Here is a 6,530-nt window from a genome sequence, read left to right on the forward strand (position 1 = left end):
AACTCTCTGCCATCTATAATCCAGTTTTGAGATCCCTTCCCAGACGCCTTAAGGCCCACTCACACCCTGGGCCATCTGACCTCAGGAATTCGCATGATAAGGTGGGGCCAGGTTTCACAATGAACTCACCCGAAACTCTGGCTGATTGGGACCCACACCCAGTTCCACACCTTAACTCAGGCGATTAGAGGATCATCAGGGGGTCCTTTTGTCCCTCTGTGGGGGACACTCCCACCAGGTTTATATCTGGGACTCTCCACCATTTGACCTTAGAACTGAAGAAGCTTCTCGGATGAGAGGTGAAACGTCTTCAAGTAACTTAAAGAAGTCCAGACGCTTTTCTTTGCAAGCTCCTTTGACTACAATGAACCCTATTGTAAACTGAATTGGCGTCATTACAAACATGTGTTAAATTTGATTTAGTGATAGTCGAGTGTGTTTATGCTTGTCTGTGAGGAGAGGATTGACTGGAATAGTGTTGATGATGTCCGCTATCACTGGCAATTGTCAGTAAACACTTAATCTGGCTGATGAATCTTCACGTGACACATTGCTAAGTCAATATTATTAAGTCTGTAATTAGGCGCCATTCTTCTTATTTTACGGCGCTGTTGTTCAATCGGGGGACGCTCTCTGTTGAGGAGAAAAGCATGAATTTGTTTGTAGACAGATGATCCATTGTTTAAATGTCCCGGGCAGTCGAAAAGGAGGCAGAGCTGTTGAGAAATGCTAGGAGCCAACTGGGCGCTAACCGTATCATTCAAATATATTGAATGTCGCAATGTTGGCAAAGAGAGGAAGTGACGTAGGTTTTGCGCATGCGGGGTACCGATCGGGTTTCTGGTATGGATCGGGTAGTGACAGTGCTGTTAGCATGTTAGCAGAGCGATGCTACTGTGAACTAGGGTTGCCAACCGTCCCTTAAAAAACGGAATCGTCCCGTATTTAGAAACAAAAGTACACGTCCCGTATTGAGCTGAAAAGGGACGCACTTTGTCCCGTAATACAGTGAGAATCAAAAGTAGTCTATAAGTTTTAATGTAATTGACGCTTTGGTTTTTTTTGGTTTTTTTTTAACCTTTATTTAAACATCAGTACAATACAAAATGGAATTAAACAGTACCACAATAATGGTGTTGTACTTACAAAAGAATTGTATGGATAAATAAACAAATACAAGAACAGTATTCAAAAACAACAATATAAATATGCTAGGGGGAAAGTAACTGATCAAGCCAAAGAATAAAGTGATTGAAAGATCTTGATTTTTTCACAACCACCAATAGTTTTTATAGCTTTTGGGTTAGTGGAGTTCTTAATTGAGTTAAGATACTGTACAAGTTCAAAGGAGAATACATAAAAAGAGGGATGTCTTCCTAAACATTTGGACTTATGAATATGAAATTTAGCCATTAAAATTAACAAGTTAATCATATATCTGTTATCAAAGTTGAATTGTTTTTGGTTTTTGTGCAGACAAACAAAACATATTTCCAAAACAGTACAAATCCTTTAAATATATTTTCTGAAATAAAAACACAAAAACTTTGCCAAAAATCTTGTACAAGGTTACAAAACCAAAAAAGATGTGTAGTAGATTCCTTGGAAGTTTTACAAAAGCTACAGCTTGTATCAATGTCTAATTTGAATTTGCTTTGAAGATAATCTTTAGAAGGATAAATTCTGTGTATTAACTTATAAGAAATATCTTTAATTTTGTTGGTAATTAAAAACTGATTAGGGAGTCTCCAAACTTCGTTCCACATAATACCATCTGACAGCCGGTTCCAAAAAAAAATGACATATGGTAGCGTGGTTATGCTACTCTGAAATAAAGTTCTGATCGATTTATTGTTGTTTTTAGATTGCTTAGAAAAGCAAATCTTGCCAACAAAAGTTTGTATGGGAGATGCCAACGGCCTGTGGAATGAAGTGATATTAGGTTGATTCTTAAACAACATACAAACCCCTGATGGTTTTGATCCAAATACTTTTGTATAATCATGACGATTTATAGCTAAATTGAAATGTAAACAAAATTCTTCATAGGAGAAAAGCGTACCATTTGAATCAAATAATTGGTTGACTAAAACAATGTTATTCCTAAACCAACTATCTAAGAAGAGAGATTTTCTTTTAAATAAAACATCCTTGTTATTCCAGATATAATAACTGTGTGGACTAAAGTTATGCTTGTAAATAAGAGTCCATGCTAAAAAAGCTTGACGATGAAAAGCAGAGATTTTTAAAGGGATTTTATCAATATCAAAATTACAAGTAAGGAAAAATTCCGTGCCACCTAACTTAGAAAACATGAACACAAGTATAGTATTCCAAATGGAAGTAGGATTAGTAATTAGATTCTTTAACCAATTTATTTTGAATGTGTTATTTAAAGTGTTAAAATCTAACACATTAAGTCCTCCATTGACATAGGAGTTCATAAGAACTGTTTTTTTTAATGTAGTGTGTCCTATTTTTCCAGATAAAGTTGAAAAGTAACTTATCAACCTCTTTTATGAGTTTTTTTATTAAGGTGCAATGCCAATGCAGCGTATGTAAGACGAGAGATGCCTTCTGCTTTCGTTATTAATACTCTGCCTTTTAACGACAAATCTCTTAAGAGCCACTGATTAAATCTGTGTTTGAGTTTCTCTAGAATAGGATAGAAATTTTGAGTGATTCTACTTTCCTGATTTTTGGTTATTATAATACCTAAATAACGAATTTCTTGTTTTATTGGAATGTTACACAAAGCTGTTTTCGAACATTCTTTTATCGCCATAAGTTCACATTTAGGAATATTCAAGTACAATCCAGAAGCTTTGGAAAATATGGAGATTATTTCAATAGCAATAGAGATTTGATCTTCATCTTTTAGGAATAATGTAGTGTCATCCGCTAACTGTGTTATGAGTAAATCTTTGCCAATTAACGATATACCTTTTACATTGCTTGATTTCATATGGTTAGACAATAGTTGGGCAATTAACAAAAACAGGTATGGAGAAATGGGACAGCCTTGTCTTATCCCTCTTTGTATGTTAAATCTGGGTGAAGTACCATTTGTTAATTTAATACTGCTGTTACTGTTATGGTATAATGTTTTAATCGCTGTAGAGAAGTAAGAGCCAAAACCATACTTATCCAGATCTTGAAATATAAGTTCATGCTCCACCGTATCGAAGGCCTTGTAGAAGTCTAAAAATAAAATGAAACCATTGCAATTTATGAGGTCAGAATAATCCAGAATATCTAAAACCAATCTGATATTGTTAGTTATGTGTCTTTGGGGCATAAAGCCAGATTGTGTTTCATCAATAACAGAGTCAAGAACCATCTTAAGTCTGTTAGCTATAATTAGAGCAAATACTTTATAATCATTATTTAGCAAGCTAATTGGTCTCCAATTATCAATCATTCATAGGTCCTTATTAGGCTTCGGAATCAACGTGGTCAAACCTTGATTCATCGTAGTGGGAAGCTGTTGGTTTCTTATGCTTTCTGCAAATACCTCAAGAAGAAAGGGAGACAACTCTTCAGAAAAAGTTTTATATAATTCAGCAGTAAGACCATCCGTACCTGGAGATTTATTATTTTTTAATAGTCCAATTGCATCTTTGACTTCTTCTAATGAGATGGGTTGATCACATAATATAGAGTCTTCTTGGCTGATAGATTTAACATTCATCGATTCTAAGAGGTGATCTGTAGCTTCCTGAGAAAATTTAGAGCTATAAAGTTCCTTATAGAAATGACTACAATGTTTAGAGATTAATCTGTAATCCTCTGTTATAACCCCATTTATCATTAATTTGCTAATATTATTTATGCTTGAGTGTTTCTTTTCTAAACTGAAGAAATAATGGGAATTACACTCACCTTCTTCAAGCCATTTAGATCTTGATCTGATAAAAGCCCCTTTTGCTTTGTCTGTGTATAAACGATCTAATTTATCTTGTAATTTAGCAAGGTTCAATTTATCCTCTTCAGTTAAAGTATCAATTTGTTTATTAGATAACTGTGTGATTTGAGAGATTATATTTTCTTCCTCTAATCTTCTGGATTTTGCATTAAGGCTGCCAACCTTCCTTAAATATTTGCCAATTTCAAATTTTAATAATTCCCAGTTATTTCTATACTTTAAATCTTCTTGAGCTATAGACCAAAAGTTTGAGATCAGTTCTTTAAGCTCCTTTTTCACATTGTCTTTTTGTAATAATGAGCTGTTGAGTTTCCAGTATGTAAATTTAACAACAGAAGAATTAGATAGAGAAGTTAGATTTATTTTAATATATATGGCTTTATGATCTGTTGCTGGAGAAGGCCAAGCACCTACATCTATGCTATTGCTGTCAAAGCTCTCCGAAACTAACCAAAAGTCTATCCTTGAATGTCTCGAGTTAGAATTGTTGCACCAAGTAAACATTTTGGACTGAGGATATTTGAATCTCCAAATGTCTGTGAGTTTAAGGCGTACCATAACAGCCTTCAATGTGGTATTAATTCTGTTCGAATGTCCTGGAGGAAATTTATCTAATTCAGCATCCATAATACAGTTAAAGTCTCCACCTAATAATAATTTCGCATTTGGAAATTTATTTAACCAGCTAGATATTTTTTTTTCAATCGTCAAAAATAAATGATCATTTTCTAGCTTCGTGTTAAACCCGTATATGTTAGTTACAATTAAGACTAAATCATTACATTTTATGACTTGACATATGTAATGACCTGCAGAATCACATTCTGTATGTAAAACATCCCCATTATATCTGTTTTTTAGGATTGATACCCCTGCTGATCGTTCAGTTCCATGAGATAACCATATAGAATTTCCCCATTGAGATCGCCAAAAATTAACATCGTTGATAGTAGAGTGAGATTCTTGTAAAAACACAAAGTCAGATTTAAGTTGTTTTGCATAAAGAAAAGTGGCTTTACGTTTTAAGTTGTTACGAATACCCCTAGCATTAATAGAAACAAAAAATAAAGAACACAAATTGACAAAGAAAAGATATGTATTAAAATGTAAATCGAAGGTAAACTTTTTAACCTAACACTGAGATCAGCACTAGAATATGAAAATGTTCACAGTATACAGTATATATATAAATAAACTTTAGACGCCTAATAAAAGCGTAGCAAAAAAAAGAAAAAAAAGAAAAAGGCTTTACCTATTTAACAGTAAGTTTGCTTTTTGCTAACATCAAAGAGCAATTTAGACAGTCAAACATTAATATCTACAGATATCAGGCACATCAATATAAAAAACACCTTGTAAACAAACCTGAGAAGAACTGAGGGTCAGGGAATACCGAATAGATTATGTGTGAATTTCAGCACCATTTACGAAGCCTCGACCTCCAACAAAGTAAGCAGATTTCCCTTCTTCACGTGCTTTCTTTATAATGGGCCACAGCTTCAGTCTGTTCTCTTTGTCCTCTCTCGTCAGGTCTTCAGTGAACCGCAGATGATTATTTTGAAGGAAAGTATTGTTCTTGGCAGCTTTCCACACCGCATCACGAATTCTCCTTGAGATGAACCGGATGATGATCCCTCTGGGTCTCGGGTCATTTTGCTTTGGTTTCCCCACTCGATGAGCGATGTCTAAAACCTCTGAAAACTTTTCCTTTTCCGCAGGCAGAACCGTTTGGCATATCCCAATCGCCTTTTTGCGCACATCTTCTTTCTCCAACTCCGCTACCCCATACAGTCTCAGATTCCAACGGCGGTTGTAGCGTTCAACTTCAGAGATGCGTTCATCACATTTCTGTGTAAGCGCTTCGTTTTTCTCAACCCTCTTCTCAATGACCATAATCTTATCACTTATGTCCTTTAAATCCGTACGAACTGTTCCTACCATTTCTTCAATGGCGTCACTTCTGGTGTTGATCAGATTAATCAAAGTGTTGACCGCATCAGCTTTCAGGGAATCGCCATCAGAGTGACTGGTAGACAATGTTGGTTTTTTAGCCACTGGAGGCTTGGAAGGCGTAACTGGTAGAGGTGGAAATTCTTGTTTAACCATCTGCTGACACTCCATTTCTTTCATGTAGCTATGGTCGCTAGCTAGCATGCTAGTTGCATGTGTTTTGCCCGAGTTACTCAGCCTTTTCTGAGCAGATTTCGACATGTTGTTGTTATTGAATTTGGTTTCAAATTTAGCAGGTTTAGTGCGTTGATCTTCAAAAAAGTCTTGAAAGTTAGAAAGACGTCAAATAGGTGTTGTAAAAGTGCTTTATATCTTTCTAGTGCTGAGAGCTCGAAAAAACACTTCTCTTCACGCCGCCATCTTGCTCGGCCCCCCGTAATTAACGCTTTGTTTGAAAACATAATTCCCAGCCCCGCTCCTGCTTTGTGACCAATGAGCTGACAGCACACTTATGACAATTCAGATTACCGCTCATCTCATTGGTTGAGGAAAGGTTGCTTGCGGAGAAAATACCGGAAGACAACAGATGACCACAACAAAAAGCATGGCCAACAGGGAAACAAACGCCGACACTGCGGTGCAAGTCTCAGACGAC

At 35.8% G+C, this 6,530-nt stretch overlaps 1 long non-coding RNA gene across 1 annotated transcript; it reads right to left on the minus strand.

Annotated features, from left to right (window-relative positions):
• Positions 1 to 1,587: 1,587 nt before the first annotated feature.
• Positions 1,588 to 6,309, minus strand: LOC146502797 (uncharacterized). Its single transcript, XR_014868723.1, has 2 exons — positions 4,419 to 6,309; positions 1,588 to 4,361 (listed from the first exon to the last, which is right to left on the minus strand). It is a non-coding gene; the product is annotated as an uncharacterized LOC146502797 (long non-coding RNA).
• Between the last annotated feature and the right edge of the window lie 221 nt (positions 6,310 to 6,530).

The sequence above is a fragment of the Neolamprologus multifasciatus genome, chromosome 14 (genome assembly GCF_963576455.1).
Source record: "Neolamprologus multifasciatus chromosome 14, fNeoMul1.2, whole genome shotgun sequence".
NCBI lineage: Eukaryota > Metazoa > Chordata > Actinopteri > Cichliformes > Cichlidae > Neolamprologus > Neolamprologus multifasciatus.